Here is a 26,983-nt window from a genome sequence, read left to right as displayed (position 1 = left end):
GCCCGGCAATTCGGATTTGGAAAAGCGAAAGCATAACTGAATATTTTTCCTGAATTTTATACTAATTGAACTTGAAAAAGAAATTTAATTTGATTTTTTAAATAAACGATTTCACCGATTTACACGCATTTTTCCTTTACCAAATTTTGACCGTATCACCCTTTATGTAACAACTGAAAATAATAAAATGAAACTACTATACCATTCTGCTATGAATATTTTTATACCCTCCACCATAGGGGGATGGGGGGTATATTAACTTTGTCATTCCGTTTGTAACACATCGAAATATTGCTCAAAGACCCCATAAAGTATATATATACTGGGTCGTAGTGAAATTCTGAGCATGTCCGTCCGTCCGTCCGTCTGTTTAAATCACGCTAACTTCCGACTTGAAACTTGGCACAAGTAGTTGTTATTGATGTAGGTCGGATGGTATTGCAAATGGGCCATATTGGTCCACTTTTACGTATAGCCCCCATATAAACGGACCCCAAATTTTGCTTGCAGACCCACTAAGAGAAGCAAATTTCATCCAATCCGGCTGAAATTTGGTACATATTGATCCAGATCTTTGGATCAATAGTTCCACGACTGACATAATCGGACTTAAAGTCTCATCAATGAGATCTTCGGATCAACGATTCCACGACTGAGATATTCGATTCTGTGACTACATTCTTCAAATCTGCAGTTCTACCACTGAGAGTTTCGCATTTACAGTTCCACCACTGAGACCTGCGGGCCTACAGTTCCACCAATGAGATCTTCGGATCCACAGTCTCATCAATGAGAGACCCAGTTTCACCACAGATCTTAGACTCAGCAGTTCCACCTTTGAAGTCTTTGAATTTATATTTCCACCAATGAGATCTTCTAATTTTTAGTTCCGCCAGATCTTTGGATCAATAGTTCCACAACTGACATATTCGGACTTAAAGTCTCATCAATGAGATCTTCGGATCAACGATTCCACGACTGAGATATTCGATTCTGTGACTACATTCTTCAAATCTGCAGTTCTACCACTGAGAGTTTCGCATTTACAGTTCCACCACTGAGACCTGCGGGCCTACAGTTCCACCAATGAGATCTTCGGATCCACAGTCTTATCAATGAGATCTTAGCCCAGTTTCACCACAGATCTTAGACTCAGCAGTTCCACCTTTGAAGTCTTTGAATTTGTATTTCCACCAATGAGATCTTCCAATTTTTAGTTCCGCCAGATCTTTGGATCAATAGTTCCACAACTGACATATTTGGACTTAAAGTCTCATCAATGAGATCTTCGGATCAACGATTCCACAACTGAGATATTCGATTCTGTGACTGCATTCTTCAAATCTGCAGTTCTACCACTGAGAGTTTCGCATTTACAGTTCCACCACTGAGACCTGCGGGCCTACAGTTCCACCAATGAAATCTTCGGATCCACAGTCTCATCAATGAGATCTTAGAGCCAGTTTCACCACAGATCTTAGACTCAGCAGTTCCACCTTTGAAGTCTTTGAATTTGTATTTCCACCAATGAGATCTTCTAATTTTTAGTTCCGCCAGATCTTTGGATCAATAGTTCCACAACTGACATATTCGGACTTAAAGTCTCATCAATGAGATCTTCGGATCAACGATTCCACGACTGAGATATTCGATTCTGTGACTACATTCTTCAAATCTGCAGTTCTACCACTGAGAGTTTCGCATTTACAGTTCCACCACTGAGACCTGCGGGCCTACAATTCCACCAATGAAATCTTCGGATCCACAGTCTCATCAATGAGATCTTAGAGCCAGTTTCACCACAGATCTTAGACTCAGCAGTTCCACCTTTGAAGTCTTTGAATTTATACTTCCACCAATGAGAACTTCGGATCTACAGTCTCATCAATGAGATCTTTGCATAAATAGTTCTACAACTGATATATCCGATTCTAAGGATATATCACTGATAACATCACATTTCTGCTGATATACAGTTCCATGACTGCGGGCCTACAGTTCTACCACTGAGAATTTTGCATTTACAATTCCACAACAGAAGCCTTTGGACCTACATTTCCATCACTGAGATCTTCGAATCAATATTTCCACTACTAAGATACAGTTTCATCACAGATCTTCAAATCAACAGTTCCACCTTTAAAATCATCGGATCTATAGTTCCATCAATGAGATCTTCGAATTTTACGTTAAACCACTGAGACCTGCGGGTCTACAGTTTCACCACTGAAATCTTCGGATCAATATTTCCACAATTGGGATATCTGTTTCTAAGGCTACATCACTGATCACATCACATTTCTTTGGATCAACAGATCTACGAATGAAATCTAGAGTTCTACAGTACTACCACTGATAGTTCCGCATTTAGAATTCCAGAACAGAGATCTTTGGACCTATATTTCCACCACTGAAATCTGCCGATTAAAATTTTCCACCAAAATTTTCTGATCAGCAGTTTCATCACAGATCTTTGACTCAGCAGTTCCACCTTTAAATTCTTCGAATCTATAGTTTCACCAATAAGATCTTCGAATTTTTCGTTAAACCACTGAGACCTGCGAGTCTACAGTTCCACCCTTGTGATGTTCGGACCTAAAGTCTCATTCATGAAATCTTCGGATCAAACGTTCCACAACTGAGATATCCAAGTCTAAGGCTGCATCACTGATAACATCACATTTCTGAGTATCCACGACTGAACTCTTCAAATTTACAGTTCTACCACTGATAGTTTCGCATTTACAGCTCCACAACAGAGACCTTTGGACCTACAATTCCACCATTGAGATCTTCGGATCAACGATTCCACCACTTAAATCATCCGATGAACAGTTCCTCCACTTACTCAGTGGAACCACAACTGAGATATTCGATTCTGTGGCTGCATTCTTCAAATCTGCAGTTCTACCACTGAGAGTTTCGCATTTACAGTTCCACCACTGAGACCTGCGGGCCTACAGTTCCACCAATGAGATCTTCGGATCCACAGTCTCATCAATGAGATCTTAGAGCCAGTTTCACCACAGATCTTAGACTCAGCAGTTCACCCTTTGAAGTCTTTGAATTTATATTTCCACCAATGAGATCTTTTAATTTTTAGTTCCCCCAGATCTTTGGATCAATACTTCCACAACTGACATATTCGGATTTAAAGTCTCATCAATGAGATCTTCGGATCAACGATTCCACAACTGAGATATTCGATTCTGTGACTGCATTCTTCAAATCTGCAGTTCTACCAGTGAGAGTTTCGCATTTACATTCCACCACTGAGTCCCGCGGGCCTACAGTTCCACCAATGAGATCTTCGGATCCACAGTCTCATCAATGAGATCTTAGAGCCAGTTTCACCATAGATCTTAGACTCAGCAGTTCCATCTTTGAAGTCTTTGAATTTATACTTCCACCAATGAGAACTTCGGATCTACAGTCTCATAAATGAGATCTTTGCATAAATAGTTCTACAACTGAGATATCCGATTCTAAGGATATATCACTGATAACATCACATTTCTGCTGATATACAGTTCCATGACTGCGGGCCTACAGTTCTACCACTGAGAATTTTGCATTTACAATTCCACAACAGAAGCCTTTGGACCTACATTTCCATCACTGAGATCTTCGAATCAATATTTCCACTACTAAGATACAGTTTCATCACAGATCTTCAAATCAACAGTTCCACCTTTAAAATCATCGGATCTATAGTTCCATCAATGAGATCTTCGAATTTTTCGTTAAACCACTGAGACCTGCGGGTCTACAGTTTCACCACTGAAATCTTCGGATCAATATTTCCACAATTGGGATATCTGATTCTAAGGCTACATCACTGATCACATCACATTTCTTTGGATCAACAGATCTACGAATGAAATCTAGAGTTCTACAGTACTACCACTGATAGTTTCGCATTTAGAATTCCACAACAGAGATCTTTGGACCTATATTTCCACCACTGAAATCTTCGGATTAAAATTTTCCACCAAAATTTTTTGATCAGCAGTTTCATCACAGATCTTTGACTCAGCAGTTCCACCTTTAAAATTTTCGAATCTATAGTTCCACCAATGTGATCTTCGAATTTTTCGTTAAACCACTGAGACCTGCGAGTCTACAATTCTACCCTTGTGGTATTCGGACCTAAAGTCTCATGTAAAATCCTCGAATCAAACGTTCCACAACTGAGATATCCAAGTCTAAGGCTGCATCACTGATGACATCACATTTCTGCGTATCCACGACTGAACTCTTCAAATTTACAGTTCTATCACTGATAGTTTCGCATTTACAGCTCCACAACAGAGACCTTTGGACCTACAATTCCACCATTGAGATTTTCGGATCAACAATTCCACCACTTAAATCATCCGATGTACAGTTCCTCCACTTACACCTACAGTCTCCCCACTTCTTCCGACCAATAGTTCCATAATTGAGTCATACGAAACTACAGCTCCATCACTGAGATATTCGGATCAACATTCCTACCACTAAGACATTTCGATCTACATTTTCATCAATCAGCGTTTGCACCCCGGAAATTTTCGGATCTATAGTTTCACCAATGAGATCTTCGAATCGTTAGTTCCTTTACGCCTACAGTTTAATCACTGAGATTTTCGGATCAATAGTTCCATAACTGAGATATTCGATTCTAAGGCTACATCACTGATCACATTACATTTCTGCGGAACTACAGTTCCACGTCTGAAATCTAGAGATCTTAAGTTCTATCACTGATAATTTCGCATTTACAGTTCTACAGCAGAGACCTTTGAACCAATATTTCCACCACTGAGACCTCTGAACCTATTTCCAACAGAGACCTTTGAACTTATATTTCCACCACTGATATTTCGAATGAACATTTTCACCAACATATTCCGATCTGCAGTGTCATTACAGATCTTTGACTTAGCACTTCCACCTCTGAAATCTTCGTATCTATAGTCGCACCAATGAGATCTTCGAATTTTTAGTTCCATCACTGCTACCTGCGGACCAACAGTTGCACCGCTAAAATATTCCGATCTACAGTTTCATGAACGAGATCTTCGGATTAATAGTTCCACAACTGAGATATGCGATTCTAAGACAACATCAGTGATCAAATCTCTGCGGATCTACAGTTCCACGACTGAATTCTACCGGCCTACAGTGATACCACTGATAGTTTCGCATTTACATTTCCACAACAGAGACCTCTGGACCTATATTTCCACCACTGAGATCTTCAAATCAACATTTCCACCACTAATATATTCTGATCTACAGTTTCACCAAAGATCTACATCTCAATAGTCCCGCATCTGAATTCGAATTTGTAGTTCCACCTCTTGGACCTTCGAATTTTTAGTTCCACAGCTGGGATCTGATCCGATCTGATTCTAAGGCTACATCGCTGACCACATTCGTCGCGCATGCATTCATGCAGAGTTGCAGTTCTACCACAGAGATTTTTTTAATTTACAGTACCACAACAGAGACATTTAGACCTACCACCACTGAGATCTTCGCATCAACATTTCCATCACCAAAATATTCCGATGTACAGTTTCGCCAGCGATCTTCGACTCAGCAGTTCCACCTCTGAATTCGAATTTGTAGTTCCGCCACTGAGACCTTTTAGTTCCAACACTGAGACCTGCGGGTCTACAATTTCATCAATGAGATCTTCGGATCTACAGTTTCATCAATGAGACCTTCAGATCAATAGTTCCACAACTGATATATGCGATTCTAAGACAAATTCACTGATCACATCACATTTCGGTGGATCTAGAGTTCCACGACTATATTCTTCAGATCTGCTGTTCTACCATTGAGAATTTTGCATTTATAATTCCACTACAGAGTCCTTTGGACTTACTCTTCCACGACTAAGATCTTCAGATCAAAAATCCCACTAAGATATTCTGATCTGAAGTTTCATCACAGATCTTCCACTCAGCAGTTCCACCAATGATATCGACGAATCTTTACTTCAACCAATGAGACCTTCGGGCCTACAGTTTCACAACTGAGATCTTCGGATCTATAGCTTCATCAATGAGAACTTCGGATCAATAGTTCCACAACTGAGATATCCGTTTCTAAGGCTACATCACTGATCACATCACATTTCTACGTATCTAGAGTTCCACGACTGAACTGTATAGTTCTACCACTGATAGTTTCGCATTTCAAGTTCTACAACAGAGAACTTTTGAACTACATTTCAACCGCATCAACAGTTCCACCAAATTCCACTCAAATCTTTTGGTGTTCCACCAGTTCCAACACTTAGACCTGTAGACCTACAGTATCCCCATTTAGATCTTCGGATCCATAATTTCACCACAGAGTTCTTCCTTCGCATGTAGAATTCGACCACTGAGATTTTTCGGGCGTACAATTCCATGTAATGTAGTTTCTGGGTTTACCGTTCCACCATTAAAATAATCGGATCTACAGTTCCGCTTTTGATATTTTCCCATCTACCATCGCTACACCATTGGAATCGTCGGATCAATAGTTTGATCATTGACTTCTTCCAACGTGAAGCTTCATAACATTGATTTTCGGGCGTATAATATCATTACTGCGTATTCCGGATATACAATTCCATCTTTGAGATTTTTAGATTAAAAGCTCCATCACTGCGATTTTCACATTTAAATTTTCATCACTGAGATCTTGGCATCTAAAGTTCTACCATTAAGATTTTTCTTTCTATTTGTTCTAACACTGTGACCTTCGGGTATATAATTTCATCACGGAGTTTTCTTCAGTACCAGAGAAGTTCACACCACTGTGGTATCAGTGAGTCGGAAATATCGAGCTGCCACTATACCTAACCTACAGTACCATCTCTGAGATCAGTGGATGAACAGTTGCACCACTGAAATTTTCGGATTTATAGTTCTACATTTGAATCGTTCGAATTTGAAGTTGCTTTGATCTTTACATCTAAAGTTCGGATCTACTATTCTTTAGATCCCATGTAGATTAGCTAATAAAATAGTTTGTATGAGTAGCCGCCAGTTATTCTAAAATCGACCAGAAACTACTACTGGATAACTAACGAATCGCAATGCTACCGATACCACCTTAATACATTCAATTTTCGAGTGCAATGTCAATAGATGCTTCTAATATGAATATTTAAAAGCCCTTCGATGCTCCGCAGGCCCTTCGAATTAGCCGAATATGACGCGTTTACTCTATATCCCTTTTTCTGCTTTGCCTTTGGATGTATGTATGTATCTCGTTTGGTAAATAAAAACCTTCACTCATTTATTACTGGCGTATAATTCTCTATATGATAGACATACGATTCCTTTGAATAATTTCTCTGTGTATACTCTATCTTCGTTTCCCCCCATAGCTTATTACGGCGATGTGTTAGAGTTCCATTTTTCGTTTTTGTATTTCGTCATGGCTGCCTAGTGAAGATTTCCCCATAGAAAACCTAGGAAACAAAAAACCAGCATTCAGACGCAGTAGTAATAAAGCCTCTCACAATCCCTCACTCCAACTACCCCACAACATATTTGCAACAATATTAGCATTTTTCATATCCGCTATCAACAGATAAATTATTCTCTATGTGTGTTGTTTGTGTGGTGGATGGTGGGTGAGAGAGCGTGTGTGTGTATGGACTGTGTATGAATGTAATTTGAAGAGGGTATACATGAGAAATGCCACTCGTATGGAGAATTCCATAAGCTAATCTATGCAAACAATAGTGATAAATGAATGCGAGAGCAGTGAGAAAAGTTCTACGAATGCGTGAGGTAGGTAAAGGCGCATGGAAGAAATTTTTGATTAATTTAATAGATAAATAAAAACGGGTTATTGACCTCAGGAGTGAGATTGAAAAAAAACCTACATTTTTTTTTGTATAGAAACATAATTTTGACATAATTTTCTATAGAAATAAAATTTAGAAAAATTTTCTATAGAAATAATATTTTGCAAAAATTTTCTATAGAAATAAATTTTTGCAAAAATTTTCTATAGAAATAAAATTTTGACAAAATTTTCTATAGAAATAAAATGTTGACAAAATTTTCTATAGAAATAATATTTTGACAAAATTTTCTATAGAAATAAAATTTTGACATAACTTTCTATAGAAATACAATTTTGACCAAATTTACTATAGAAATTTTCAATAGAAATAAAATTTTGACAACATTTTCTATAGAAATAAAATGTGGACAAAATTTTCTATAGAAATAAAATTTTGACAAAATTTACTATAGAAATAAAATTTTGACAAAATTTTCTATAGAAATAAAATCTTGACAAAATTTTCTATAGAAATAATATTTTGACAAAACTTTCCATAGAAATAAAATAAAATTTTGACAAAATTTTCTATAGAAATAAATTTTTGACAAAATTTTCTATAGAAATAAAATTTTGACAAAATTTTCTATAGAAATAAAATTTTTGACATAATTTTCTATAGAAATAAAATGTGGACAAAATTTTCTATAGAAATAAAATTTTGACAAATTTTTCTATAGAAATAAAATTTTGACAAATTTTTCTATAGAAATAAAATTTTGACATAATTTCTATAGAAATAAAATGTTGACAAAATTTTCTATAGAAATAAAATTTTGATAAAATTTTCTATAGAAATAAAACTTTGACAAAATTTTCTATAGAAATAAAATTTTGACAAAATTTTCTATGGAAATAAAATTTTGACAAAATCTTCTATAGAAATAAAATTTTGACAAAATTTTCTATAGAAATAAAATTTTGACAAAATTTTCTATAGAAATAAAATTTTGACAAAATTTACTATAGAAATAAAATTTTGACAAAATTAACTATAAAAATAAAATTTTGACAACATTTTATAGAAATAAAATTTTGACATAATTTTCTATAGAAATACAATTTTGACAAAATTTTCTTTAGAAATACGATTTTGACAAAATTTTTTTTACAAATAAATTTTTGACAAAATTTTCTATAGAAATAAAATTTTGACAAAATTAACTATTAAAAATAAAATTGTTACATAATTTTCTATAGAAATAAAATTTTGACAAAATTAACTATTAAAAATAAAATTGTTACATAATTTTCTATAGAAATAAATTTTTGACAAAATTTTCTACAGAAATAAAATTTTGACAAAATTCGTTTTTTTTTATTTAGCTGTTACAAACTCACCATTTAGCTGTGCATTATTATCTTCAGTGTAGTGGTACTCGACCTTAACTTATCCTCTTGAAAAATTTTTTCTATAAAATTTTCGATGATCACTTAGAGAGCTTAGTTTAAGTGTATCCAAAGTTTCAAGTTTAAATAATGTGATTATGAATAAAGTTTGCATGAAATGTCCTCTTTTTCGAAATCCTCCCAGAAACTCTAAACCAACACAAAAACAAAAAACACATAAGAAAATCTTCTTTTCTTTTTGCCATATTGTCATACAATTGGTCTACCAAAAATTTAGGTTAAGTTGCTAAAGTAACATCAAATGAAGAGCAATGGAAATGGAAAATCCCTACAAAGAGATTATTTTCTTTTGCAAAGAACCTTTAACAATGGAATGAAATAGGAAGTTTAGTTACCACTGAAACTGAGATACTTGCTAGGCCATCATTGTAAGCTGTTAAAAGCCTAGTCACAATGAAACTTTCATTGTATGGTAAGAATTTTTGAAATTTAACTGCTGAAAAATGTCTAGATCTCTAGACTACGGTTAGAAGCACACAAGCACAAATATTTGCTGGAAAAAAGTCAGAAAAGAAATTACATAGTAGATAGAGCAATCCACAAAAACGGACCCCAATATTTCAACCATAGGCGAGTATATATACATTAAAAAAAAAAAAAAACTCGACCTGTTTCAAAGATTTTTTTTAGCGTAGATTTTTTACTTAGAAATATTTTTGTCATAAGTTTTTTTTCTGTATGCTCCCAAGAACATTTTCCTTTTTTATTTATTTATTTATATTTATTGTAAAATGTTTATAAAAAAAAAACAACAAAAGTAACTTTAAATATATAAAAATTTGACCAAAAATAACAAAATAAAAATTAGAATAAAAACTAGCAAGAATAAATTATAAAAGAGAAGAACAAAGAATGAGTAAAGATACATTTTTTTAATTAGCAAAAAAATGAATTAAAAAACTATTTTAGTGATTTAGAAAACAACGTGAGAACAACTACTAATAAACAATGGATAAAAAAACTGAAATAAAAAATGAACTTATTACTACTAAAAAAAGTGTAAGTGTATAACAAAACCATACACTACTATATACACTCTATCCCTGAATATACACATGCATCTTATTTTAAGGCCTTTGGGGGAAAATGAGCCCATGAAAATCCTGAAAGCTTAGTCCATATTTTCATTTTGTTTTAGCAAAAAGTCTAGCCATAATACCGTAGACGTATTCATCAGCAAAATAGTTTTTTTTTCGTTTTGTTGTTTTGCTACAACAAACAAAATAAAATGGATTTAAATTCGACCAAGCCAAGCAAAAAAAAACATTTTAAATATTAGCATTTTGAGACATTTGATTAAGTTTTTTTTTTTTCAATTAATTCAAAACCCAACAAAAACCGATAGACGTTTTTAACCATTTTAATCCAAAAAATTTAAGATATTCTGTTTTACTGCGCAATACAAAATAGAAGATACCAGAATGACCTTCCAAGCCAACGAATAGGAAGTGTCCAAAAATATTTTATTTTAAGTGCATCTCAGGGTCTTCTATCAATTTTCGTAGCAAATCTTGGTGAAATTATAAATTTTGGCAAATTAAACAACCATAAATTCTGCTGGGCCCAGCTACCCAATACAGAGTTATAATATGGTGTTCAGTTAGAACCCTAAATAAAATTTTGACAAAATTTTCTATATGAATAAAATTTTGACAAAATTTTCTATAGGAATAAAATTTTCTACAGAAATACATTTTTAACAAAATTTTCTATAGAAATAAAATTTTGACACAATTTTCTATAGAACTAAAATTGTGACAAAATTTTCTATAGAAATAAATTTTTAACAAAATTTTCTATAGAAATTAAATTTTGGGAACCCAATACAACACAATACAGACTGTCGATGAAAAAGCTGATATCGATTCTCAATAACGAACTCATCAACAGGGACTCAGCACCTTTTGGGATAGGAGAATTTTTACCTATACGATTCTCGCATTCATAGCATGGTTGCCACTCGAGCCAAAAATTATCTACCAAAAAAACATCTTATTTTATATAGAAAATTTTGTCAAAATTTTGTTTCTATAGAAAATTATGTCAAAATTTTATTTCTATAGAAAATTTTGTCAAAATTTTGTTTCTATAGAAAATTATGTCAAAATTGTATTTCTATAGTAAATTTTGTCAAAATTTTATTTCTATAGTAAATTTTGTCAAAATTTTATTTCTATAAAAAATTTTGTAAAAATTTTATTTTTATAGTAAATTTTGTCAAAATTTTATTTCTATAGAAAGTTTTGTCAAAATTTTATTTCTATCGAAAATGTTTGTCAAAATTTTATTTCTATAGAAAATTCTGTCAAAATGTTATTTCTATAAAAAATTTTGTCAAAATTTTATTTCTATAGAAAATTTTGTCAAAACTTTATTTCTATAGAAAATTTTGTCAAAATTTTATTTCTATATAAAATTTTGTAAAAATTTTATTTCTATAGAAAATTTTGTCAACATTTTATTTCCATAGAAAATTTTGTCAAAATTTTATTTCTATAGAAAATTTTGTCCACATTTTATTTCTATAGAAAATTATGTCAAAAATTTTATTTCTATAGAAAATTTTGTCAAAATGTTATTTCTATAGAAAATTCTGTCAAAATTTTATTTCTGTAGGAAATTTTGTAAAAATATTATTTTCATAGAAATTTTTGGCAAAATTTTATTTCTATAGAAAATTTTGTCAAAATGTTATTTCATATTTGTTGCTTTGATCTCAGCTTTAAAACCATTGTGTTGAGTAAACTACAAGCTACTATTGTGTTGACTGTTGGTTAAGCTACTATTGTAGTTTAGTCAACACAATGGTTTTAAAGCTGTGATCAAAACAACAATTATGATTGAAGTACAAACCAACAATAAAAAACAAAACACAAAAATTATATTTCTATACAAAATTTTGTCAAAATTTTATTTCTGTTAAAAATTTTGTTAATTTTTTTTTTATAGAAATTTTTTTCAAAATGTTATTTCTGTTGAAAATTTTGTCAATATTTTTTTTCTGTATAAAATTTTGTCACAATTTTATTTCTATAGAAAATTTTGTCAAAATTTTATTTCTATAGAAATTTTTGTCAAAATTTTATTTCTATAGAAAATTTTGTCAACATTTTATTTCTATAGAAAATTTTGTCAACATTTTATTTCTATAGAAAATTTTGTCAACATTTTATTTCTGTAAACAATTTTGTCAAAATTTGATTTCTATAGAAATTTTTCAAAATTTTTTTTCAGTTGAAAATTTTATCAAGATCTTACTTCTATAGAAAATTTTGTCAAAATTTTTGTTTCATAGAAAACTTTGTCAAAATTTTTGTTCTATAGAACATTTTGTCACAATTTTTTTTATAGAAAACTTTGTCAAAATTTTATTTCAAGAAAATTTGATTTTTATTTGGAAAATTTTGTCAAAATTTTATTTCTATAGAAATTTTTCAAAATTTTATTTCTGTTGAAAGTGTTGTCTAGATTTTACTTCTATAGAAAATTTTGTCAAAATTTTATTTCTATAGAACATTTTGTCGAAATTTTATTTCTATAGTAAAATTTGTCACAATTTTATTTCTATAAAAAATTTTGTCAAAATTTTATTTCTATAGAAAATTTTGTCAACATTTCATTTCTATAGAAAATTTTGTCAAAATGTTATTTCTATAGAAAATTTTGTCAAAATTTTATTTCTGTAGGAAATTTTGTAAAAATATTATTTTCATAGAAATTTTTGGCAAAATTTTATTTCTATAGAAAATTTTGTCAAAAATTTTATTTATATTTAAAATTTTGTTCAAACTTTATTTCTATAGAAATTTTTCAAAATTTTATTTATTTTCTAAGGAAATTTTGTCAAAATTTTATTTCTATAGACATTTTGTCAAAATTTTATTTCTATAGAAATTTTGTCAAAATTTTATTTCTATAGAAAATTTTGGCAAAATTTTATTTCTATAGAAAATTTTGTTAAAATGTTATTTCATAGAAAATTTTGTCGAATTTTTATTTCTGTAGGAAATTTTGTCAACATTTTATTTCTATAGAACATTTTGTCAAAATTTTATTTCTATAGAACATTTTGTCAAAATTTTATTTCTATAGACAATTTTGTCAACATTTTATTTCTATAGAACATTTTGTCAAAATTTTTGTTTCATAGTTTTATTTCTATAGAAAATTTGGCCAACATTTTAGTTCTATAGAAAATTTTGTCAAAATTTTGTTTCTTTTGTAAGTTTTGTCAAAATTTTATTTTTATACAAAATTTTATTTTTATAGAAAATTTTGTGAAAATATTTTTTTTTTATAGAAATTATTGTCAAAATATTATATGTGTAGGAAATTTTGTCAAAATTTTATTTTATTTGCAAAATCTACCTACACAAAGAATTCGACTGGTAGAATTTTACTAATCTATAGAACTCTACCAATCTATAATTTTATGGAGCCTAGATTTATTTAAACAGAAAAAAATTATAAGGGAAGGAAAACATCTTTGGACCCAATTAAACTTTTTTGAGTATAGCTTCTAAATATTTTGCAAAAAAAAATAAAAATCTACCCAAAATAAGAAACTAAATAAATAAAATATGACAATAAATCTACAAAAAAAAAAGAAAAAGCATTTAGCCAAATGTCACAAAAGCCAATTTTATGTTTTTCTCAGACTTGTGGCTTCCTATTGTCTGAATGTTTGATAAGTCAATATAAAGTCCCCCATATAAATCAGGGTATATAGATACTGGTTTTAGATAGAGCTACTTCATTGTTTAATATTTTCTAGAGAAGGAGAAAAGAGGAACGCCCTCCCTAAGATATACTATTAAAAAATTACTTAAATTATATATTGTTACAATTTAACTCTTCGCTAATAACATTGTCCGGCTTTTTAGCTGTCCGCCTGAAAGTATGCAAATATTTCGATGAATAGTTTCTAGGGTTGGAAGTGGGATGGGGCTTTCTTTTGAAGCCCTGCTATTCATAAAATTGTTATAATAAAACGATATTTCCTTATTACTTGAAATTTACAATTTTATTACTCCATAATCACAATATAATACTGTAAAGACTGGCGCCTGAAAGAATGCAAAGATTTCAATGAACAGTTGTTGACCTTCCCTTAAGGATTTTGGAATAGATTTCGAGCCAAAGATGCGGCTTCTCTAAAATAAACAAATGTTTTAGCGACCTATGTGGCTTTATATCTAGGATTATTAAAATTATGATACATTTCCACGGTTGCCATAGTTGATAGAATTTTACCAAAAATGGTTGATTTGTTATTATTGGGTAGATTGGTAGAATTCTTTCTGTTTTGGTAGATTTCCTCTCCAACTTAGAAAAATTTTCTATAAAAAAAAATTAACGAAATTTTCTATAGGAATATAATGTTGACAAAATTTTTTATACAAATAAAATTTCGATTAAATCTTATCTACATATAAAATTTCGACGAAATTTTTCTATAGAAATAACATTTTTACAATATGCAAATCAAATTTTGACAAAATTTTCTATAGAAATAAAAATTTTGACAAAATTTTCTATAGAAATACATTTTTGTCAAAATTTTCTATAGAAATACACTTTTGTCAAAATTTTCTATAGAAATAAAATTTTGACAAATTTTTCTATAGAATTAAAATTTTCACAAAATTTTCTATAGAATTAAAATTTTCACAAAATTTTCTATAGAGATAAAATTTTCACAAATTTTTCTATAGAGATGAAATTTTGACAAAATTTTCTATAGAAATAAAATTTTGACAAAATTTTCTATAAAAATAAAATGTTGACAAAATTTTCTGTAGAAATAAAATTTTTACAAAATTTTCTACAGAAATAAAATTTTGAACAAATTTTCGTTAGGTATAAATTTCTTAACAAAATTTTCAATAGAAATAAAATTTTGACAAAATTTTCCATGAAAATAAAATTGTAACAAAATTTTCTATGGAAATAAAATTTTGCCAACATTTTCTAAGGAAATTAAATTTTGACAAAATTTTCTATGGAACTAAAATTTTAACAAAATTTTTTATAGATAAAGGGTGGTTAAAATTTCAAGGGCCGATGTTGATTTTGAATAAAACACAAACTATTTAGGAAATTATTGTAATTTTATTTTATTATGATATAGTGGTATTACTCAATTATGTATGGAACAAAATATCGGCCAAATGGGCCCCGCGACCTCAGTGGCACACCTTCATCCGATGGTCCAAATTTTCGATGACACTGAGGCATAATGGAGGTTCTATGCCGTTAATGTGCCGAATTATCTCATCCTTTAGCTCTTGAATTGTTGCTGGCTTATCGACGTACACCTTTTCTTTCAAATAACCCCAAAGAAAAAAGTCCAACGGTGTCAAATCACATGATCTTGACGGCCAATTGACATAGCCATTACGTGAGAAAACACGGCCACTGAATTTGTTGCGCAAAAGAGCCATTGTTTCGTTAGCTATGTGGCATGTCACACCGTCCTGTTGAAACCACATATCGTCCACATCCATATCTTCCAATTCGGGTCATAAAAAGTTCGTTATCATCTCACGATAGCGAACACCATTCACAGTAACTGCCTGACCGGCCTCATTTTGGAAAAAATACGGCCCGATGATGCCGTCAGCCGATAAACCGCACCAAACAGTCACTCTTTGTGGGTGCATTGGTTTTTCGACAACCACTCTTGGATTCTCATTCGCCCAAATGCGGCAATTCTGTTTATTGACGAATCCACTGAGGTGAAAATGTGCCTCATCACTGAAGATAATTTTCTTCGAAAATTGATCATCCACTGTTGCCATTTCTTGGAACCATTTAACACGTTGTTGGATTGAGTATCTCTCCATGGTTCAAATTGAATAAGTCTGAAATAGAGAAATGTCAAATAAAATTCGGAAAAAAAAACTTGGCGTTTGGGTGTGGTGCAAATTCAACATCGGCCCTTACAATTTAACCACCCATTATAAAATTTTCTATACAGATAAAATTTTCACAAAATTTTCTATAGAAATAAGATTTTGTTAAAATTTTCTATAGAAATAAAATTTTGACAAAAGTTTCTATAGATATAAAATTTTGACAAAATTTTCTATAGAAATAAAATTTTTGCAAAATTTTATTTCTATAAAATTTTGAAAAAAATTTCTACAGAAATAAAATTTTGACAACATTTTCTATAGAAATAAACTTTTTACATAAAAGTCCATAGAAATAAAATTTTGACAAAATTTTCTATAGAAATAAAATTTTAACGAAAGGATTTTAAATTTAAATTTTGACAAAATTTTCTATAGAAATAAAGTTTTTACAAAATTTTCTATGGAAATACAATTTTTACAACTTTGTTTATAGAAATAAAATTTAGGTATAAATTTCTTAAAAAAATTTTCTATAGAAATAAAATTTTAACAAATGGATTTTAAATTTAAATTTTGACAAAAATTTTCTGTAGAACTAAAATTTTAACAAAAATTTTTATAGATATAAAATTTTGACAAAATTTTCTATAGAAATAAAATTTGCATAAAACTTTCTATAGAGATAAAATTTTCACAAAATTTTCTATAGAAATAAAATTTTGACAAAATTTACTACAGAAATAAAATGTTGACAAAATTTTCTATAGAAATAAAATTTGCATAAAACTTTCTATAGAGATAAAATTTTTACAAGATTTCCTATAGAAATAAAATTTTGACAAAATTTTCTACAGAAAAAAAAATTTGACGAAATTTTCTATGGAAATAAAATTTTGACAAAATTTTCTATAGAAATCAAATTTTGACAAAATATTCTATAGAAATAAAATTTTCTCAAAATTTTCTATGGAAATAAAATTTTAACAAATTTTGCTATTGAAATAAAATTTTGACAAAATTTTCTATAATAAGATAAAATTTTGACAACATTTTATTTTAAATTTTAAACTCATTTATTTATGCGTTGAAGTGCTCTGTGTATCAAATTTTCAACCCATCTTAAAGTCCAACCATAGTTTTTTGTTTCAATTCCTTTTACGTACATTTCTTTTGGCATACCAGACAATAGCGTAAACAATTCCTTAAATTACAAAACAGGATATTAGAATTTTATAAGTTTGCAAAACAAAAAAAAACGAAAAATGATGAAAAGGAATGCAAACTTAAAATCCAAGAGTATTCCAAACAAGAAATTGGGAAAAATGCCTTTGGTTTATTTACATAGATTTCAATCACAATTTTTTAGGGATAACTTTAGCAAGGGGAAGAGTCTCTCATGAGGGGAGAATGGGAAGGAGGGCATAGCAAACAGAAACCGAAAGAACGACAAGAAAATCTATTGTCAATAAGGTTTAAGAAAAATAACTTCATTGACTTTTTTATATTAAAATTAAATGGAAAATTTGGTACACAGACAAAAAAATTGTTTCCCGTTTATTAGAAAATTTATTGAAATACTTAATTATTAATTGATAAGTATTCGACTATATTGAAAACGCGAAAATCAATTTGAATTTTAATTCAAGGAAATTTTGGATTTTTTTTTATCGGTGCACAAATCAGTAGAGACCGGTCATACTAACCAAGAAGTTCTTTAAAGAAATAAATCTTTAAAAAAATATCCGTATTTGTGGTTTGATATTTTGAAAATTCAAGTCAAGTGGGTAAAATAGAATTGGTCATGGCACCCTTTAGTCTACGTAGTACTCCAATGATTTTTTGTTTGTTTTCCTTTTCTCTTTGTGGCATTAGCCTCAAAATGAAATGTCTGAAAGGAGAAGAGCTCATCAAAACCAAAATACGCCTAGGACACGTAGGGACCATTACTGTTTGGTGGCGACCCAAGAATCATACTAACAGTTCATTTGCGCTCCTAATAGAGGAGGCAAAAATACATCATCCCATTAAATGGTATTTTATGAAGGCAACAAAAAATGCTGGATTCTCTGGCACATAGTGAACATCACTAACAATGTGGCCAACAACCCCCTGGAACAATCGGTAATTCATTTGGATGCGACAAAGAAATGCTGCAGGAAAACGGGAAGCAACAACAAATTTTCCTCAGACTCCTAGAGAAGGCCAGTTGCCTGGCTGAATAGAACCAATTTCTTTTCATCAACAGTACAACGAAGGAAGGATGCTAGATGACTGTAAATGTGTTAGGGTGACACGTCTTGGCTGATAGCAAAACGGAAGCAGTTGATTGTGTGTGTTTTTTTTTTTTTTGGTTTCTTCTTTTGCAACGTTCTGGTTTTTGCTTTGGGTGACAGTTGGTGCTGACATCAACAGAGGAGGAAAAATCGGCAATTTGGTTTGGACAATTTGGAAGGCTTTAATACAATTCAATACTTTACAAATATTCTTAGAAAAATATTAGTGATTCACATGGTCCCGATTTAATTGCTTCAGAATTTTTTTTCCGTATTGCTGGAATTTTTACAAAGAAAATAAGCCCTTACTTAACAAAATCTAACAACAAATAGCGGACTTATAATTTTTGTTGTTAACATCGTGTTCTATATTTTATATGAATTTTTATATGGTTTTTTTCTGCCACATTTTTTACTAAAAAAACACCGTTTTTAACCTTGTTAAGCCGCCAACATCAAAACTACTTACCCGTTTTGAAAATTTTCTGAGAATGAGTTGTAGACGGCTCAATTTTCTTTAATTTGAGTAGTAGTAGAATCAAATAGGTCAAAGAAGACGAAAGATATGCTCAAAATTGTAAGTGTACCTCCAAAAATGTAAAAAAGTTCAAAAAATTGTATCTCGAAAACCAATCGACAGAAAACTTTTTTAAAACTCATTCTCATGTTTAGTAGGTAAAAATCAATGAGATTTCTATTATAAAAATTTTCTATAGAAAATTTTGTCAAAATTTTATTTCTATAGAAAATTTTGTCAAAATTTTATTTCTATAGAAAATTTTGTCAAAATTTTATTTCTATAGAAAAATTTTGTCAAAATTTTATTTCTATAGCAAATTTTGTCAAAATTTTAGTTCTATAGCAATTTTTGTCAAAATTTTAGTTTTACAGCAAACTTTGTCAAAATTTTAGTTCTATTGATTTTTTTTTTAATTTTAGTTCTATAGAAAATTTTGTCAAAAATTTATTTCTATTGAATTTTTTTTTTAAATTTTAGTTTTATAGAAAATTTTGTTAAAATTTTAGTTCTATAAAAAAGTTTGTCAAAATTTAAAAGTTTGTCAAAAATTTATTTCTACAATTACAATTAATTTACAATTAATGTAAATTATCCATACCCAAGTACATAAAAATAAATAATAAGAAAATTTTGTCAAAATTTTATTTCTATAGAAAATTTTGGTAAAATTTTAGTTCTATAGCAAATTTTGTCAAGATTTTATTTCTATTGATTTTTTTCAAATTTTAGTTCTATAGAAAATTTTGTCAAAAATGTATTTCTATTGAAAATTTTTTTAATTTTTTTTAGTTCTATAGAAAATTTTGTTAAAATTTTAGTTCTATAAAAAAATTTGTCAAAATTTAAAAGTTTATCAAAAATTTATTTCTACAATAACAATTAATTTACAATTAATGTAAATAAATATAATTTTGTCAAAATTTTATTCCTATAGAAAATTTTGTCAAAATTTTATTTCTATAGAAAATTTTGTCAACATTTTATTTCTATGGTAAACTTTGTCAAAATTTTGTTTCTACGGATAATTTTATCAAAATTTTATTTCGTTAGAAAATTTTGGCAAAATTTTGTTCCTATAGAAAATTTTATTAAAATTTTATTAGTATAGAAAATTTTTTCAAAATTTTATTTCTATAGAAAATTTTGTCAAAATTTAATTTCCATAGAAAATTTTGTCAAAATTTTATTTCCATAGAAAACTTTGTCAAAACTTTTGTCAAACTTTTATTTCTATAGAAAATTTTGTCAAAATTTTAGTTCTATAGAAAATTTTGACAACATTTCCTATTCTATTGAAAAGTTTGTCAAAATTTTAGTTCTATAGCAAATTTTGGCAAACTTTTATTTCTATAGAAAATTTTGTCAAAATTTTATTTTTTTTTAGAAAATTTTGTCAAAATTTTATTTCTATAGAAAATTTTATCAAAATTTTAGTTCTATAGAAAATTTTGTCAAAGTTTTATTTCTATAGAAAATTTTGATAAAATTTTATTTCTATAAAAAATTTTATCAAAATTTTATTTCATTCGTTTTGTTTGTCATTGTTGGCTTCTCTTCAATCGTTATTGTTGTTTTTGATATCAGCTTAAAGCCATGCATTGACTAAACTACAAGTGTAGCTTAACCAACAGACGAAAATAATGTTTGTCAAATTTATTTGGGCAAAGCCCTATAGACTGCAAGATGGTTGGATGGACGCACGTTTCGGAATTACCACATTCCTCATCAGCATCCTCTACTTGCAGCAAAACTATCAACCAATTATCAGAATAAATTCAGGCAGTTCACTAAACCCATGGTGAACCACACTTGAACCTGCCGAAAGTATTCTCAAAATTTTATTTCTATAGAAAATTTTGTGAAACTTTTATTTCTATAGAAAATTTGGCCAAAATTTCATTTCCATAGAAAATGCTGTCAAAATTTTATTTCTAGAGAAATTCTTGTTAAAATGTTATTTCTATGGAAAATTTTGTGAAAATTTTATTTCTATAGAAAATTGTATTAAACTATTATTTCTATAAAAAATTTTTGCAAAATTTTGTTTCTATAGAAAATTTTCTCAAAATTTTATATCTATAGAAAATTTTGTCAAAATTTTATTTCTATAGAACATTTTGTTAAAATTTTAGTTCTATAGAAAATTTTGTCAAAATTTAATTTCCTTACAAAATTTTAGTTCTACAGAAAATGTTGGCAAAATTTTGTTTCTATAGAAAATTTTATTAAAATTTTATTTCTATAGAAAATTTTGTCAACATTTTATTTCTATGGAAAATTTTGTCAAAATTTTATTTCTATAGAGAATTTTGTAAAAATTTTAGTTCTAAAGAAAATTTTGACAAAATTTTCTATTCTATAGAAAAGATTGTCATAATTTTAGTTCTATAGAAAATATTATTTCTATAGAAAATTTTGTCAACATTTTATTTCTATAGAAAATTTTATCACAAGTTTATTTCTATAGAAAATATTGTCAAAATTTAATTAATATAGAAAATTTTGTTAAAATTTTATTTCCATGGAAAATTTGGTCAAAATTTTATTTCTATAGAAGCTTTTGTCAAACTTCTATTTCTATGGAAAATTTTGTCAACATTTTATTTCTACAGAAATTTTTGTCAACATTTTATTTCTATGGAAAATTTTGTCAACTTTATATTTCTATAGAAAATTTTGTCAAAATTTTAGTTTTATAGAAAATTTTTTCAAAATTTTAGTTCTATAGAAAATTTTGACAAAATTTTCTATTCTATGGAAAAGTTTGTCAAAATTTTAGTTCTATAGAAAATTTTGTCAAATTTTTATTTCTATAGAAAATTTTGTCAAATTTTTATTTCTATAGAAAATTTTTTCAAAATTTTATTTTTGTCAACATTTTATTTCTATAGAAAATTTTGTCAACATTATATTTCTATAGAAAATTTTGTCAAAATTTTAGTTTTATAGAAATTTTTTTCAAAATTTTAGTTCTATAGAAAATTTTGACAAAATTTTCTATTCTATGGAAAAGTTTGTAAAAATTTTAGTTCTATAGAAAATTTTGTCAAACTTTTATTTCCATAGAAAATTTTGTCAAATTTTTATTTCTATAGAAAATTTTTTCAATATTTTATTTTTGTTTTTTGAAAATTTTGTCAGAATTTTATTTCGATAAAAAATTTTTCAAAATTTTATTATTTTTTTTTAAATTTTGTCAAAATTTTATTTGTATAGATAATTTTGTCAAAATTTTATTTGTATAGATAATTTTGTCAAAATTTTATTTCTATAGAAAATTTTGTCAAATATTTATTTCTATAGATAATTTTGTCCAAATTTTATTTCTATAGAAAATTTTGTCAAAATTTTATTTCTATAGAAAATTTTTTCAAAATTTTATTTTTTGAAAATTTTGTCAAAATTTTATTTCGATAGAAAATTTTTTCAAAATTTATTTTTTTTTTTTTTAATTTTTTAAAAATTTTATTTCTATAGAAAATTTTGTCAAAATTCTATTTCTACAAAAAATTTTATCAAAATTTTATTTCTATAGAAAATTTTGTCCAACATTTTATGTTTGTAGAAAATGTTGTCAAAATTTTATTTCTATAGGAAATTTTGTCAACATTTCATTTCCATAGAAAATTTTGTCGATATTTTATTTCTTATTACTTATGTTGGCCCATTCCTAGATGAAGCCATTATTTTATACAATATGATGCTCTACTCAAACATTTAGAAATCACCATGTTAAATTTCCCTGACATATTCTTACATCTAAAACTTAATATTTGAAGGAGTATTTTGTTTCTGATCAAGACATTTCTTTTCAGTTCTCTCATAACCGTCAGTCACGTTTTTAATTTCTAAGTACAAGACCGAAAGAAACAATCCTAATTTTTCTTAAAGCAGTTCAACTAATTCATCCATTTAGTTGGAAATTTTCTAAGTTGCTTTTAGGCAAGATTTATTTATGCATCGAAAGTGGCTCACGTTTTCTTTACGATGACACTTATGTTAGTTAAAAAATCACGCTGTATTAAAGTTAGTAGCTAACAGAAGAAATCTTAATACCCATATACTTTGTAAGTGGCTATAGGGTTGTGGAGTGGGTCTCAGCATAAAAACACACCAAAAACTCACATCCATCCAGCGGTGCCAACTCTGACGATTTTTCGTCATTTTGACGATTTTTGATGGTAAATTTTGCCTTTGACGATTTGACGACGATTTTAAACAACGTAGTTATGAGTTGACGATTTTTTAAAATGCTCGACACAAGTGTTTCTTTTTAACGTTTTTTATGACGATTTGACGATTTTTCAAAGTGATGTAGTTATAAGTTGACGAATTTCATAAGGTGTAATGTAGAAAAGCTTTTTTAATCTCAAAATAAAGGGTGATACGGTCAAAATTTTGTCAATATAAACTTGACGTATTTCTTTCAATTTTGCATTTTAAAAACCTGAACACCACTCATTTTGAAGGTGTGTGTGTGTAGAATGTTGCTCCTATTTTGATTTTGGAATTCACTCTTCAGTTGTCAAAATGCCGTCCAAGCAAGAAGAGCAGCGTATCAAAATTTTGCTCGCGCATCGCGAAAATCCGAGCTACTCGCACGCAAAGCTGGCAAAATCGCTAAAAGTTGCCAAATCAACCGTTACAAATGTAATTAAAGTGTTTGGGGAACGTTTGTCGACAGCCAGGAAGTCTGGATCGGGGGGAAATCGAAGACCCGAAGCCGCTGAGACGACAAATAGAGTTGCCGGTAGTTTCAAGCGAAACCCTAACCTCTCTCTCCGAGATGCCGCAAATAAGCTGGGTGTATCGTCTACAACCGTGCATCGAGCCGGACTATCGACTTACAAGAAGGTAGTGACTCCAAATCGCGATCCCGTCAAAGTTCGCAAAGAAATATCTGGTTTGGCAAGCCATCTGTACCTGTGGCTTGAAAAGCAGCATTTTCATAGCTTCCGGGACTGTCAACCAAGAAATTTACGTGAAAGAGTGTTTGAATAAACGTCTGCTGCCTTTCCTGAAGAAACACGGTTGTTCCGTACAGTTTTGGCCGGATTTGGCATCTTGCCATTACGGTAAAAAGGCCATGGAGTGGTCAAGGACAAGAACCCTCCCAACACGCCACAGCTCCGCCCAATTGAGAAATACTGGGCTATTGTCAAGCGGAACCTAAAGAAGACCAAAAAACTGCTAAGGACGAGAAGCAGTTCAAGGCAAACTGGCTTTCTGCGGCGAAGAAGGTGGACGAGGTGGCTGTACAAAATCTGATGGCAGGTGTCAAGCATGAGGCCCGGCAATTCCGATTTGGAAAAGCGAAAGCCTAACTGAATATTTTTCCTGAATTTTATACTAATTGAACTTGCAAAAGAAATTTAATTTGATTTTTTAAATAAACGATTTCACCGAGGGAAAACGCGTGTATTTCCCTTGACCAAATTTTGACCGTATCACCCTTTATGACAATTTATACATATGTAGCTTGCTCCAAACGTCTCCAATGTAGAAAGAAATTTCAAAGCAATCAATATAAATAAACCTAAAATGCGGAATTCCTTTGTAACTTAAACATTGCAAGGTATTCTTTTGTCTTGGTTTAGTTAAATTCACTTTATTCATTTATTCATTACCGATAATAGAAATAAAAAAATAATACACGTGCCAGTAATAAGGATTTAAATTCGCTTGGAGAATAGGAAATTTTTCTGTCAAGAAAAATTTGTTAAACAATGTAGTACATGTAGTCATAATCAGAAATATTACTTTTAATTAATTAAAAATTTGATTTAATTAATATTCGTTTAAAAAACTGGAAACTAGATTACTTAATTAGGGGGTTAAAAGGAATTATTAATGTTTTTTTAATAAAACTTTTAATTTGTTCCTTTTTCGGCTGTTTTATGGGTGACGATTTTTTGACGATTTTTTTGGGACAAATTGACGATTTTGACGAAAAATATTTGAAAAATTGACGATTTTCAGCCCAAAACAGTTGGCACCACTGCATCCATCCCTCCTCATCAACATTTATGTTAGTTTGTTGCACTTAACATAACGAGGCCATATAAAATGTCACTTGGGTACACTTGCAGACTATGTATGCTGTTATGCCACTACCTTGATTTCATCTCAGTTTTTGATGTTTGTTTGTTTTTTTTTTTTCTAAAAACCTTCCTTAGTTTATAGCTTTTGAAAGAACAACAGTAGCTGGCATTAACCACACTTGGTTGAAGTGAAAGTTGTTGTTTACTCTTACTTGGTGAGAATGCGTGAGAGAAAGAGTGCGAGAGAGAGAGTTATTATTATTTTCCGGTTATTTGTATTTGTTCTCCAGGGAAGAGAATTTGTAAATGTTTCATAGGATGTTATCTGGAAACAGCATGGCTAAATAACATATGTTTGAGCGTGTTTGTGTATGGGTGCCTGTGCTCTAAAAGCTTTTTTTATGGTTTTTGCAAGAGAATCCAAAACAATGGTATATAAAACAAACAATAAACAAAACAAAATCGAAAAGGAAAAAATGAGAATAAATTTTGCATTACTACCAGCAGGAAGAGTGTACGTGTCCCTGTTATTAGAACATAGTGTCATAAGTTGGAATGTTGATCATAGTTTCTAGGTCTAGGACCACCATAGTTACAAGAAAGGTAGAAATTAACTTCGTTATTAGTCTATAACCCCGGAGAATGAATATGATCACCCCCAAACATGTCTCAAGAGCAAAATATTATTTCTGTACGGTGAACATGTACATAGTTGCCGAAATCAGATCACGGTTGAGACAAAAATAATCTACCAAAATTTTGAGAAAATTTTACCAAAAACTACCACACAAAAAAATATTATTCTGCAAAAATTTATTTCTGCAGAAAATTTTCTATAGAAAAATGCTATAGAAAATTTTCTCAAAATGTTATGTTATTTTTGTCAACATTTTATTTCTATAGAAAATTGTGCCAAATTTTTTGTCTATAGAAAATTTTGTCAAAATTTTATTTCCATAGAAAATTTTGTCAACATTTTATTTCTATAGAAAATTTTGTCCAAATTTTATTTCTATAGAAAATTTTGTCAAAAATTTACTTCTATAGAAAATTTTGTAGTTAAGTCAACACAATGGTTTTAAAGCTGAAATCAAAACAACAAATATGATTGAAGTACAAACCAACAATAAAAAAACAAAACACGAAATTTTATTTCTATGTAAATTGTGTCAAAATTTTATTTCTATAGAAAATTTGGTCAAAATTATATTTCTATAGAAAATTTGGTCAAAATTTTATTTCTATACAAAATTTTGGCAAAATTTTATTTCTATAGAAAAATTTGTCAAAAATGTTGGCAAAATTTTATTTCTATAGAAAATGTTGACAAAATTTTATTTCTACACAAAATTTTATAAATTTTTTTATTTCCATAGAAAATCTTGTCAAAAATTTATTTCTATAGAAAATTTTGTCAAAATTTTATTTGTATAGAGAATTTTGTCAAAATTTTATTTCTATAGAAAATTTTCGGCAAAATTTTATTGCTACAGAAAATTTTGTCAAAATTTTATTTCTATAGAAAATTTTGTCAAAAATTTATTTCTATAGAAAATTTTGTCAAAATTTTACTTCTATAGATAATTTTGTCCAAATTTTATTTCTATAGAAAACTTTGTCAACATTTTATTTCTATAGAAAATTTTGTCAAAATTTTATTTCTATAGATAAGTTTGTCAAAATGTTATTTCTATAGAAAATTTTGTCAAAATTTTATTTCTACAGAGAATTTTGTCAAAATTTTATTTCTATAGAAAATTTGTCAAAAATTTTGGCAAAATTTTATTTCTACACAAAATTTTATAAACTTTTTATTTCCATAGAAAATCATGTCAAAAATTTATTTCTATAGAAAATTTTGTCAAAATTTTATTTGTATAGAAAATTTTGTCAAAATTTTATTTCTATAGAAAATTTTCGGCAAAATTTTATTGCTACAGAAAATTTTGTCAAAATTTTATTTCTATAGAAAATTTTGTCAAAAATTTATTTCTATAGAAAATTTTGTCAAAATTTTACTTCTATAGATAATTTTGTCCA

General features: G+C 29.0%; 1 pseudogene; it reads right to left on the bottom strand.

Moving 5' to 3' along the window:
- Positions 1-7,586: 7,586 nt before the first annotated feature.
- Positions 7,587-15,914, bottom strand: LOC142235908 (uncharacterized; annotated as a pseudogene).
- Between the last annotated feature and the right edge of the window lie 11,069 nt (positions 15,915-26,983).

This window comes from Haematobia irritans, chromosome 4 (genome assembly GCF_050003625.1).
Source record: "Haematobia irritans isolate KBUSLIRL chromosome 4, ASM5000362v1, whole genome shotgun sequence".
NCBI lineage: Eukaryota > Metazoa > Arthropoda > Insecta > Diptera > Muscidae > Haematobia > Haematobia irritans.
The sequence above is the reverse complement of the archived record's forward strand: the minus strand, read 5'-3'. Positions and strand labels throughout refer to the sequence as shown.